This window comes from Cherax quadricarinatus, chromosome 84 (assembly GCF_038502225.1).
Source record: "Cherax quadricarinatus isolate ZL_2023a chromosome 84, ASM3850222v1, whole genome shotgun sequence".
NCBI classification, from domain to species: domain Eukaryota; kingdom Metazoa; phylum Arthropoda; class Malacostraca; order Decapoda; family Parastacidae; genus Cherax; species Cherax quadricarinatus.
The window spans coordinates 5,818,851-5,832,457 of record NC_091375.1 but is presented as its reverse complement, the minus strand read 5'-3'; the positions used below and the strand labels follow the sequence as shown (position 1 = coordinate 5,832,457).

General features: G+C 44.6%; 1 protein-coding gene across 2 annotated transcripts in view; it reads left to right on the top strand.

The window, feature by feature from the left end:
* The window catches only part of LOC128704227 (discoidin domain-containing receptor 2-like), a 109,873-nt gene that overhangs the window by 37,157 nt on the left and 59,109 nt on the right, over positions 1–13,607 (top strand). The window contains exon 2 of one of the 2 annotated variants that reach the window (XM_070102974.1): positions 7,060–7,235. The exons of the other annotated variant lie outside the window; for it this stretch is intronic. The gene's annotated coding sequence lies outside the window, so the exon portion shown is untranslated. The remainder of the gene's footprint in view (positions 1–7,059; positions 7,236–13,607) is intronic. 2 annotated transcript variants of the gene reach the window in all.

The window sequence follows — 13,607 nt, the reverse complement described above, 5'->3', positions numbered from 1 at the left end:
ACTCAAGTCCGGCCTGACGGACTGAATCCTTTCATATTACCTTGTTCACACTCCAACAGCACGTCAAGTTCTAAAAACCATTTGACTCCATTTGCTCTTATCTAACAAGCTCACGCATGCTTGCTAGAAGTCCAAGCCCCACGCACACAAAGCCTCCTTTATCCCCTCCCTCCAACCTTTCCTACTCCGACCTCTACCCCGTCTTCCCTCCAGTACAGATTCATACACATTCGAAGTCATTGCATTTTGTTCCAGCCTCTCTACATGTCCGAACCACCTCAACAACCCCTTCTCAGCCTTCTGGATAATAGTTTTGGTAATCCTGCACTTCCTAATTTCCAAACTACGAATTCTTTACATTATATTCACACTACACATTGCCCTCAGACACGACATCTCCACTGCCTCCAGCCTTCTCCTTGTTGCAATATTCACTACCCATGCTTCACACCCATATAAGAGCGTTGGTATAACTATACTCTCATACATTACCCTCTTTGCTTCTATGGAAAAGTCTTTTGTCTCCACAGACTCCTAATGCACAACCCACCTTTTTCCACTAGTCAGTTCTATGATTCACCTCATGTTTCATAGACCCATCTGCTGACACGTTCACTCCTAAATATCTGAATACATTCACCTCCTCCATACTCATATGCATCTCTGTGTATAGAGAAAATACTCTCGTTGTAATTCATGTACAGGTGAAATCGATCTTAATGACACACCTGCAAGTGGGAGATCATGCGACTGACACACCAGCTCAGTGACGTGATCAACAACACACATGTGCAACACCTGGGTATCATTACCAGGCCTTAGGGAGGATGTAGACAAGACAAAACATGTAGATCTCATTAACCAGGTTGTGACTGCTGGCCGCTCGCAGTCCAACATACGGACCACATCTTTGCTGGTCAGGAACTGATTAAATTTAAGATAGGTATGTGTACATGGTGAGACTATATAACTATTCTTAACCAACACTGGCTGCTGCGTTGGGCGTTCTGAATGGTTTCTTGAACAATTTATTCGACCATTATGTCAAAGTCCAGGCGTGGGAATGGCTGGTTTTGATAGGATTTACCTTGTATGGGCCAGTAGGCCTGCTACAGTGTTCCTCCACTTTAATGTTCTTATACAGTCTGTGGCATAAGAGTACGTCAAATTTTATTTGGGGTATGCCACATACCCATATAGGCATGCCAAGGTGGGCGAAACGTTCTCAAGATTAAAAAACAAAGGCGTGTCTTGTTTACCAGCATGATGTGTGGTAGCTAACTAGGCAATGACAGAAAGCTTAGTCCAAATTTGGTGCTGGAAAGCTTACATCTGGAATATCCTCTGGACGGACCGTCAACAGGACAGTCAAGCTTCCATACCAAGCTTGGGTCATTCTTTCAGCTTTTCCACACTGACAATATAATTAAAATCATCTTCAGTGATAACCACTATAAAAACAATCACTTTATCTCCCGCTAATTACATTAATGGCGATAAAGTCATTACATTCAAGTCGCTCTGGCCTGTAATTAGCGGCCGCCTCTGATATGCAAATTAGGGGGTCTTTAATGTCGATTTTTTTAAGCTCAACGATTAATTCCATCAACGGTGGCACATATGGTGTGGGCTACGCCAGGAAGCACATTGTTGTAATGAGCCAACTTATACCATTTACTAATACGTAAGAGGAAAGTTGTGTTCCAGGCCTCCTTAAAAACCTTGATTTTTCTTCACGTTCGATTTGGAATATCGTAATTCTGGGGAAATCTTTGGTTCGCATGTGATTGGCTTTTTCTGTTTCAGTTAAAGTTGTCTTACGTATTTTCTGTTTTGAAGGAACTGGCGAACTTCCTGTCTCACGAAGACGTAAGATGACAGGTAAATCTTACAGATCTCTGCTGGCATTCAGTATACACGTAGCTCTACTTACGTCTGTCTCAGTGGGTCTTAAACCAGAAATATTTACCCTCTAACCTAGGAGGCCCAGTCTGAGACCCTGCCATGAGGCCCAGTCTGAGACCCTGCCCTGAGGCCCAGTCTGAGACCCTGCCCTGAGGCCCAGTCTGAGACACAGCCCTGAGGCCCAGTCTGAGACACTGCCCTGAGGCCCAGTATGAGACCCAGTCCTGAGGCCCAGTCTGAGACCCAGCCCTGAGGCCCAGTCTGAGACACAGCCCTGAGGCACAGTATGAGACCCATTCCTGAGGCCCGGTCTGAGACCCAGCCGTGAGGCACAGTCTGAGACCCAGTCCTGAGGCCCAGTCTGAGACACAGCCCTGAGGCCCAGTATGAGACCCTGCCCTGAGGCCCAGTCTGAGACCCAGCCGTGAGGCCCAGTCTGAGACCCAGTCCTGAGGCCCAGTCTGAGACCCTGCCCTGAGGCCCAGTCTGAGACCCTGCCCTGAGGCCCAGTCTGAGACCCAGTCCTGAGGCCCAGTCTGAGACCCAGCCCTGAGGCCCAGTCTGAGACCCAGTCCTGAGGCCCAGTCTGAGACCCAGCCCTGAGGCCCAGTCTGAGACCCAGTCCTGAGGCCCAGTCTGAGACCCAGCCCTGAGGCCCAGTCTGAGATCCCTGAGGCCCAGCCCTGGGCATCTTAATACCCACAACCATTAACATAATAATGCTAATAATAATAATAATAATAATAATAATAATAATAATAATAATAATAATAATAATAATAATAATAATAATACACAAAGCGCTTATAGAAAGAAACTTATGACGACGTTTGCATACACAAATTGTCGCTTGCCTTATTCGGCAAGAAGAGCTTTGCTATTTAACCCAAAATCGCAAGTTTTAGATATTCGGCATTTACACACACACACACACACATATATATATATATATATATATATATATATATATATATATATATATATATATATATATATATATATATATATATATATATATATATATATATATATATATATATATATAATATATTATATATATATATATATATATATATATATATATATATATATATATATATATATATATATATATATATATATATATTTATGTGCTTACACACGTCTTCTGAAGATATGTGTAAGCACATGAAAGCGCCAGATATATTCTAAGGTCAGCCAAAATCTTTCATTTTGCAGTGGATACTTTGTATAAGAATTTATGTATAGAGTGCTAGACTATATTTGGTTAGTCTCTGGCACTGCATACAAACTATGCCTCCTGCATTAGGACAGTGCCTATACCTGTAACTAATTCTGAGTAAAGAATCGATGACCTGACCAGTCATAGGTCAGAGTTCAGGGAGGTCAGCACGCCTTTGAGGTCGACGGTGTGTGGCCTTTATGAAGCAGGTTAGGTGTGTACTCACTTATTTGGGGTTGCAGTGGTCGACTCCTAGCTCCTGGCCCAGCCTTTCAAGATGCATACTCTATGTTGGTGGTGCATACTCTATGTTGGTGGTGCATACTCTATGTTGGTGGTGCATACTCTATGTTGGTGGTGCATACTCTATGTTGGTGGTGCATACTCTATGTTGGTGGTGCATAATCTATGTTGGTGGTGAATACTCTATGCTGGTGGTGCATACTCCATACTGGTGGTGCATACTCCATACTGGTGGTGCATACTCCATACTGGTGGTGCATACTCCATACTGATGGTGCATACTCCATACTGGTGGTGCATACTCCATACTGGTGGTGCATACTCCATACTGGTGGTGCATACTCCATACTGATGGTGCATACTCCATACTGGTGGTGCATACTCCATACTGGTGGTGCATACTCCATACTGGTGGTGCATACACCATACTGGTGGCGCGTCGTCTACACCGATACGATCATACATCTTGTAACGTGTTCTAAAGGACTCTTATGTGAGAGTTTCTGAATGCTGTGTTAAGATGTACCTGTCTAGCATATGTTACCTGGTTTATATGTACCTCTAGCGATGTGTGTGCCTTTGGCGATATCAACACATCTGCTACGTGCGTGTGTGATGACATGTGCACCTCTGGCGAGACTGAGAAAGCCAGCATCTCTCTCAATTTCTTAAGGTGTTGATTTACTTGCATTCAAGTGTTTCTTCGTAATAATTGACCTTGACATACTTTAGTGTACTCACTTATACGTAGATGAAGGGGTCGAGGCTTGGTTCCTGGCTTCACCTCTTCACTGGCCGTGTGTATGTGTGTTGTTCATTAACCAACTAAGCCATATACGGTAAGTTGCGCCTGGGTGAGAGGTGAGGAACCCAGAAAGAACTTTTGTGGGATGGGTTTAGGGTGGGTTTGTGGGATCTACCTACCAGGAGTCTACTTGGAGGGTATTCCGGGGATCAACGTCCCTGCGGCCCGGTTCACGACGAGGCCTCCCGGTGGATCAGGGCCTGATCAACCAGGCTGTGTGTCTGGTGAGCAGTGCTACATGTTGCTGGCTATGTGTTGATGTGTGGATATGTGATAAGGTGTGTAGAACTTGTGGATGTGAGGATTCTGAAAACAGGCTTAATCTTGAAAGAAAAATGTGTAAGGGTCCCAAGACTCTTCAAAAGCCTCCCAGCGTACATAAGAGGGATTACCAGCAGAGACCTGACTGTCTTCAATAGGAAACTGGATAAGTTCTTCAACGCAGTTGTTGACAACCGAGCTGTTGTTTGTACCTTTGCATGCGGACCAGCAGTAACAGCCTGGTTGATCCTATCTTGATCAGTCAAGACGTCTGATGAAATCTGCATGAAAATGGTATCCAGGACAGACAGCACAAACCTCCAAGCTGACTGTCAAATAGAAAGAAATGAAAATGTGAAAAACCTGGGAGTAATTATGTTAGCCAGCCTTACTTTCAAAGAACACAACACCAAGGTCAAACAGCCAGGAAAATGACGGGGTGGACAATGAGAATTTTCAAAACAAAGGCAATCAAGGCAATAGTGACACTTTTCAAATCACTTGTGCTCTCTCACTGGGTATATTGCTCAGTGTTGACGGAACCATTCAGGACAGGAAAAATACCAGAGCCGTAACAGATACAGAAATCGTATATAGCTCGTATGAGGCCAGTAAAGCATTTAAAAACTGGAAACCTTCAGTCTTAAATATGTACTCACTGGAGCAGAAAGATACACGATAATATAAACTTGCAAAGTACTTGAGGGCCTGGACCCAAGTCTGCACATTACCATAACAACAGATTGGAGTGTGAGAGATGGGATGAAGTGAAAAATAAACTTAGTGAGAAGGAAGGGTGTAGTGAGCACAATAAGAGGTCTGTACGTATGACCCTCATGGGTTTAGCGCTTAGTTATGATTCTAATCAGCATCTTACCAGAAGATATCAGAAACACTGGTGGGACAAGTGAAGAAGTCTTTAAGAGGAAACTAGACAAGTATCTTCGCCAAGTGTTAGTTAAACCAGGTTGTCATGGAAATGTAGGTCACTGAGCCACCAGCAGCAACAACCTGGTTGGCCAGGCAAACACCAGACAAGCCTGGCCCAAGACTGGAATCTGTGGGTAGAAACCCCTCAAGGAAGGTTCCTTGATGTTGGTGAGGGGCTCTTGATTTAGGGAATTGGATCTGTGCTCCAGTTCCCCGAATTAAGCCTGAATGCCTTCCACATCCCCCCCCCCCAGGCGCTGTATAATCCTCCGGGTTTAGCGCTTCCCCTTGATTATAATAATAATAATAATAATGTGGGTAGAAAAAATCTCGAAACTCGTCAAAGGCAAAGGTGACATTAACCAAGTCTTCGAGTGGACCACTGACAACAGTGTGACGTTCAGTGAGGCAAATTTCGGTTACTAGATCGTGAAAAGACTGAGGAAACAGAAACTGGATCGGAGTACAAGACCACTCAATAGAGAGTAAGCCAAATGTGAGAAACCTGGGAGTGATAATGTCAGAAGATCTCAAGTTCAAGGAGCAAAATAACGATATCACAACTGCAAGAAAAAGGATAGGTTGGATAATTAGAACTTTGAAAACAGATGAGAAGCCAATGGTGACATGCAAACGACACCCTTCACGACAGATGAAATCTTACAGCTTGTATAAACTCAAGAACCTGAATTACTGAGAGTGCTTGAAGTACCTAGAACTGGTACTCCTTACGATGCAGAGAATAAAGATATAATCTACACCTGGAATATTCTGGAGTAACTGGTCCCAAATCTGCACTCTGAAATAACTACGTTTAAACACAAGAGGCTGGACAGATGGTACAAGATTATTCCGATGTAAAGCAGAGGAGCGATTAGTACAGTGAGACTTGAATAAGCGTAATGTCCATCCCAAGTCCATCCTATGGATATATCCCTCAATAGGATGGATGTATGGATATGGGGTACATGATAAACTAGCCACTACCATCCACAGAATGGATATGTGGTGCCCAGTAAACTAGCCAGTAATGCAACATTTGGATATGTTTATTCTGGAAACGTTTCACCAGTAAGTGGCTTCTTCAGTCCAGCGCAGAGGTGGAAGATTAGGGGTTGAGGTAATCAGTCCCTCAGTCTGGAGTCTGCGCAGCATACTCGCAGAGAAGGGACATATCTACTTCTGACAGACGAGGTGAAGCAGTGGTAGGCGGAGTCACCAGTGGAGAAACCTACTAGTGGAACTTGTCGATTTTTCTAAATTATCTATTCAAACTAGCCACTTCGGCAGCAAAATCTAAATAATTTGGTTTTGTATATAATCTCTCGACACATTTCTTCTTTACGTCTTTCTGATATTTTTCTTCTTCCATTTACGAAGGCGATCAGTCTGAGGTCACAGTTACTCACTAACTCTTACCTTCCCAGTATTATCAAATCTAGCTGCATTTCAGCCTCTGTTCGATGCTCGTATCTCGCAAGCCCAGCCTCCTCTGCCTCAATACACACAAAAGAAGTGGTGTAGAGCGGTCACAGAAGTATAAAACACCAAAATACGAAATGTATGTATGCAGTATGAACCATACGACGGGTTTAGTGCATAGTTTGTTATTGTATATGTGTGTGTAGGTATGTTAGTGTGCAGGTACAGTGTACATACTGTTCATTCTCTTAAAGATTCCATTTTGTTACAGAAAAACACAACAACGTGGAGTTTACCTGGAGGTTATTCCGAGGATCAACGCCCCCGCGGCCCGGTCCACGTCCAGGCCTCCCGGTGGATCAGGGCCTGATCAACGAGGCTGTTACTGCTGGCCGCACGTAATCCAACGTACGAACCACAGCCCGGCTGATCCGGCACCGTCTTTAGGTATCTGTCCAGTTCCCTCTTCCCGTAATGCCCCTTATTGCTGGTGGGAGGCTGTTGAACAGTCTTGGGACCCGGATACTTGTGTTTTCTCTTAGTGTACCAGTGACGCCCCTACTTTTCACTGGGGGTATGTTGCATCGCCTGTCAAGTCTTTTGCTTTCGTATGGAGTGATCGCTGTGTGCATATTAGGGACCAGCCCCTCCAGAATCTTCCAGGTGTAGATTATGATATATCTCTCTCGCCTGCGCTCTAGTGAGTACAAGTCAAGTGCTTCCAGGCGCTCCCAGTAGTTAAGGTGTTTACTGCACTTATACGTGCAGTAAAGGTTCTCTGTACATTCTCTAGATCGGCAATTTCACCTGCCTTGAATGGGGATGTTAATGTACAGCAGTATTCCAGCCTAGAGAGAACAAGTGATTTAAAAGGGATCATCATTTGCTTGGCATCTCTTGTCTTGAATGTTCTCATTATCCATCCTATCAGTTTCCTAGCAGATGTGATAGTGGCATTGTTGTGGTCCTTGAAGGTGAGGTCTTCGGACATTACCACTCCCAGGTCCTTCACATTACTTTTCCGCTCTATTGTGTGATTGGAGTTTGTAGTATACTCAGTCCTAGTTATTATTTCCTCCAGTTTTCCATAACGGAGTAGTTGGAATTTGTCTTCATTGAACATCATATTGTTCTCTGTTGCCCATTGGAAAACTTGGTTTATATCTTCTTGGAGCTTTGCCGTGTCCACAATGGATGACAATCATGCAGATACTAGTATCGTCTGCAGAAGATGATACAGCGCTGTGGTTTACATCTCTGTCTATGTCTAATATGAGAATAAGGAACAGGATAGGTGCGAGTACTGTGCCTTGTGGGACAGTGCTCTTCACCATGGCAGCATCTGATTTAACTCCGTTTACCACTACTCTTTGTGTGCGATTGGTTAGAAAGTTGAAGATCCATCTGCCTACTTTGCCGGTTATCCCTTAAGCACGCATTTTGTGTACTATTACACCATGATCGCACTCGTCAAAGGCTTTTGCAAAGTCTGTGTATACTACATCCGCATTCTGTTTGTTTTCCAGTGCATCTAGGACCATATCATAGTGGTCAAGCAGTTGCGAAAGGCAGGAGCGACCTGCTCTGAAACCATGTTGCCCTGGGTTGTGCAATTTTTGGGAGTCCAGGTGGTTTGCTATCCTGCTTCTTAGAACTCTTTCAAAGATTTTTATGATGTGGGACGTTAAAGCTATTGGTCTATAGTTCTTAGCTACTGCTTTGCTGCCACCTTTATGGAGTGGGGCTATATCTGTTGTTTTTAGTGACTGTGGAATCTCGCCTGTGTTTAAGCTCCTTCTCCATACCATACTTAGGGCCCGTGAGAGGGTTTTTTTTGCAGTTTTTAATGAACACCGAGTTCCACGAGTCTGGGCCTGGGGCTGAGTGCATGGGCATGTCGTTGATGGCTTTCTCAGAGTATAGTGGAGTTACGGTTATGTCATAAATCTGGCCTACATTGGCAGGGTTTTGAGGTTCATTCATGAAAAATTGTTTGGATTGTCTATCTTTAAACTGGTTAGTGGCTCGCTGAACACTGAGTCATACTGCAATTTCAGTATCTCGCTTATTTCTTTGTTGTCGTCTGTGTAGGATCCGTCTTGTCTGAGCAGGGGCCCTATACTAGAAGTGATTTTTGACTTGTTTTTGGCATATGAAAAGAAATATTTCGAATTTCTTTCAATTTCATTAATCGCTTTTATCTCCTCTTGCCTCTCCTGGATCCTGTATGGGTCCTTTAACTTCAGCTCAAAATTTTCCACTTCCCTGGTTAGCACTTCCTTCCGTGTATCAGATAATCTGACATTCCTCTAGAGGGAGCGTCTCTCTCTCTCCAGTTTACTTCTTCTTTTTTTTTTTTTTTGTCTTAAAGGAATTTACCTTGAACATACTTCAGCTACCAGGAGGGTGATCTATTCAAGGCATTGGTTAGGGTCCATGTAATTTAAGATAATCTCCCAGCATGTTTCATTTAGGGCGTAGTTTACCTGATCCCAGATGATGTTCTTGTTGTTGAAGTTGAATTTGTTAAAGGTACCTTTCATAACGAACAGAAAACGAAAAGAAGACGTCTGTACTGCGCAGGGTGATGTACTGCGCAGGGTGATGCACCGCGCAGGATGATGTACTGCGCAGGGTGATGTACTGCGCAGGGTGATGTACTGCGCAGGGTTATCTGCTACGCAGGGTGATCTACATTGCCGCCATATTCCACTCAGGAAGTGCACGAAAATTCGAGTACGGGGACACTTTGATAGCACTTCGTGTATTCATGGGAGGACTAAACCCATGGGCCATTCAGCACATGGGGAAATGGGGGGGCAGGCCACGCAGGTTCGACCCAAGGAAGGATAAATCCAGTTTATTTAATCAAGAGCCCAGTCTCTGGCATCAAGGCACCTTGAGGGGATTAGACTTGTCTGACAGACACTTGGTGCAAACCTCCAGACAGAGCTGTACAGCTTCATGGCTGTAAAGCGCTATCACGAAGGAGATCTTATTTTTTGGGTAGTCATAGAGGTGACTAAAGGCTTGATGCTATTTAAATAGTCACTCTTCGGTAGTCCCCTTAGTGTTAACTACTCCCAAACCCGTCAAGAGCTCTCTATGGATGTGTGGCAACAGAGTTAGCGTCGTAAAAATTCAGACCATGGCGCCTCTCCTACACAACACGCCGCTGCCGCCTCTCCGTTCTTCATCGTTAGTGCATCAAGATAACGACCAGGCTGGTTCATTCAGACCCCATTATCCCGACAGTCATCTTGAGAATGTTATCTTGGCCCTCTGGTCTGGGTATCCAGTTATCGCACAGGTCCCCGACACGCCATAACTGTACTATAGAGGAGTACCCCCTCCCACGATCCAAGTCACCCACCCCAAGACTCCCGTTTTCTTTACCGGCAGATCAAACTCTATTTTTTATCTCCCTGAAATTGTGGGTAATTACGATGCTGTGTGGGGCCCCCTGTGGTGGTGACCCAGACAGCAGGGGCCCTAATTTAGTTCTCATGCATTGTTTCATCGGCGGGGCGCAGGGAGACGCACCAGTTATTTACTTATCTTGGATGTTATGGGCAGAGACTTCATTTGTTTGAGGAGATTGCATACCCCAACCTTCACTTCCTGCACCACCTCCCCCTCCCCTTCTTAATACTGTTGAACTCCCCTCTTAAACCCTGTTGCACTCCCCTCCCCTTCTAAATCCTGTTGCACTCCCCTTCTAAATTCTGTTGCACTCCCCTCCCCTTCTAAATCCTGTTGCACTCCCCTCCCCTTCTAAATCCTGTTGCCCTCCTCTCCCCTTCTAGTTCCTGTTGCATTCCCTTCCCCTTCTAAATCCTATTGCCCTCCCCTACTCTTCTAAATCCTGTTGCCCTCCCCTCCTTTTCTAAATCCAGTTGCCCTCCCATCTTCTAAATCCTGTTGCCCTCCCCTCCTCTTCTAAATCCTGTTGCCCTCCCCTCCTCTTCTAAATCCTGTTGCCCTCCCCTCCTTTTCTAAATCCAGTTGCCCTCCCCTCTTCTAAATCCTATTGCCCTCCCCTCCTCTTCTAAATCCTGTTACCCTCCCCTCCTCTTCTAAATCCTGTTGCCCTCCCCTCCTCTTCTAAATCCTGTTACCCTCCCCTCCTCTTCTAAATCCTGTTACCCTCCCCTCCTCTTCTAAATCCTGTTGCCCTCCCCTCCTCTTCTAAATCCTGTTGCCCTCCCCTCCTCTTCTAAATCCTGTTGCCCTCCCCTCCCAGATGCCATTTTACTGCGGCAACGTTTCGCTCTCCAGGAACTTATTGCTCAGATTCCAAGAAATTTGTTGTGCCTACACAGGCTAAACCCACAAACCATCAACCATTTCATACGTTGCATCAATCGTAGAAAATTGATGCTGTTTATAATTATAAGCGTTTACCTTTCTTCGACCAGATAAAACCACCAAGCCGTAATTTTTTCGACCAGATAAAACCACCAAGCCGTAATTTTTTCGACCAGATAAAACCACCAAGCCGTAATTTTTTCGACCAGAAAAAACCACCAAGCCGTAGTTTCTTCGACCAGAAAAAAACACCAAGCCGTAATTTCTTCGACCAGAAAAAAACACCAAGCCGTAATTTCTTCGACCAGATAAAACCACCAAGCCGTAATTTCTTCGACCAGAAAAAAACACCAAGCCGTAATTTCTTCGACCAGAAAAAACCACCAAGCCGTAATTTCTTCGACCAGATAAAACCACCAAGCCGTAGTTTCTTCGACCAGATACCACAAAGCCGTAATTTCTTCGCCCAGAAAAAACCACCAAGCCGTAATTTCTTCGACCAGATAAAAACCACCAAGCCGTAATTTCTTCGACCAGATAAAACCACCAAGCCGTAATTTCTTCGACCAGATACCACAAAGCCGTAATTTCTTCGACCAGATAAAAACCACCAAGCCGTAATTTCTTCGACCAGAAAAAACCACCAAGCCGTAATTTCTTCGACCAGATAAAAACCACCAAGCCGTAATTTCTTCGACCAGAAAAAAACACCAAGCCGTAATTTCTTCGACCAGAAAAAAACACCAAGCCGTAATTTCTTCGCCCAGAGAAAACCACCAAGCCGTAATTTCTTCGACCAGATAAAACCACCAAGCCGTAATTTCTTCGACCAGGTAAAACCACCAAGCCGTAATTTCTTCGACCAGATAAAACCACCAAGCCGTAATTTCTTCGACCAGATAAAACCACCAAGCCGTAATTTCTTCGACCAGATAAAACCACCAAGCCGTAATTTCTTCGACCAGATACCACAAAGCCGTAATTTCCACCCTCCACAATGGTATTTTATGGTATTTCAATTGGAATTATGATTTTTCTCTCTGCTCCATCTGAGTTTCTGATGATAACGGCTTGATAAAGCTCCTGGAGAGCGAAACGTTGCCACAATAAAATATCACATTAGCTGCACTTCTGTCCTTTTACCTAACATATTGTCGGTAATTTTACTCACGTTGATGTTTATTGATGGTGTGTCATCAGTGACGATATTTGACTCTCGTAACGACTCTAACAACATATTCGTTAGTGGAGATAGATCTAGTTATTGAAAAAGTCGGAGATAGATAAGAATTAATGTTAATAAATGAGACACTCGGGCAATATTTGGGACTCTTTATTCTGAAAACGTTTCGCCACTCAGTGGCTTCTTCAGTCCAATGCAGAGAAAGGTGGAAGATGAGGAGGAGTTTGAGGTAGGTCAGTCCCTCAGTCCGGAGTCAATGTGTTCAGTCAGGTGATCAATCCCCTGTGACGCCGTCTCCACTTCCGCACCTCACTTCTGGCAGTACAACCCTTGTGGGTTTAGTGCTTACTTATGGTTATAGTAATAATATGATTATAATCTGGCAGTATAAAAGTCCGGTTTCTCAAACTTCAGCTTCGTAATCACTGAAATTATAGAATTGAATGCACACACAAACCCTGAGGGACTGATCACCTTAAACTTACTTATCCAGGCTGAGGGACTGATCACTTCTAACTTCTCCAGGTTGAGGGACTGATCACTTCTAACTTCTCCAGGTTGAGGGACTGATCACTTCTAACTTCTCCAGGTTGAGGGACTGATCACTTCTAACTTCTCCAGGCTGAGGGACTGATCACTTCTAACTTCTCCAGGTTGAGGGACTGATCACTTCTAACTTCTCCAGGTTGAGGGACTGATCACTTCTAACTTCTCCAGGCTGAGGGACTGATCACTTCTAACTTCTCCAGGTTGAGGGACTGATCACTTCTAACCTCTCCAGGTTGAGGGACTGATCACTTCTAACCTCTCCAGGCTGAGGGACTGATCACTTCTAACCTCTCCAGGTTGAGGGACTGATCACTTCTAACTTCTCCAGGTTGAGGGACTGATCACTTCTAACTTCTCCAGGTTGAGGGACTGATCACTTCTAACTTCTCCAGGTTGAGGGACTGATCACTTCTAACTTCTCCAGGATCACTTCTAACTTCTCCTGAGGGACTGATCACTTCTAACTTCTCCAGGCTGAGGGACTGATCACTTCTAACTTCTCCAGGCTGAGGGACTGATCACTTGAGGGACTAACTTCTCCAGGCTGAGGGACTGATCACTTCTCCAGGTTGAGGGACTGATCACTTCTAACTTCTCCAGGTTGAGGGACTGATCACTTTTAACTTCTCCAGGCTGAGGGACTGATCACTTCTAACTTCTCCAGGTTGAGGGACTGATCACTTCTAACTTCTCCAGGTTGAGAGACTGATCACTTCTAACTTCTCCAGGTTGAGGGACTGATCACTCCTAACCTCTCCAGGTTGAGGGACTGATCACTT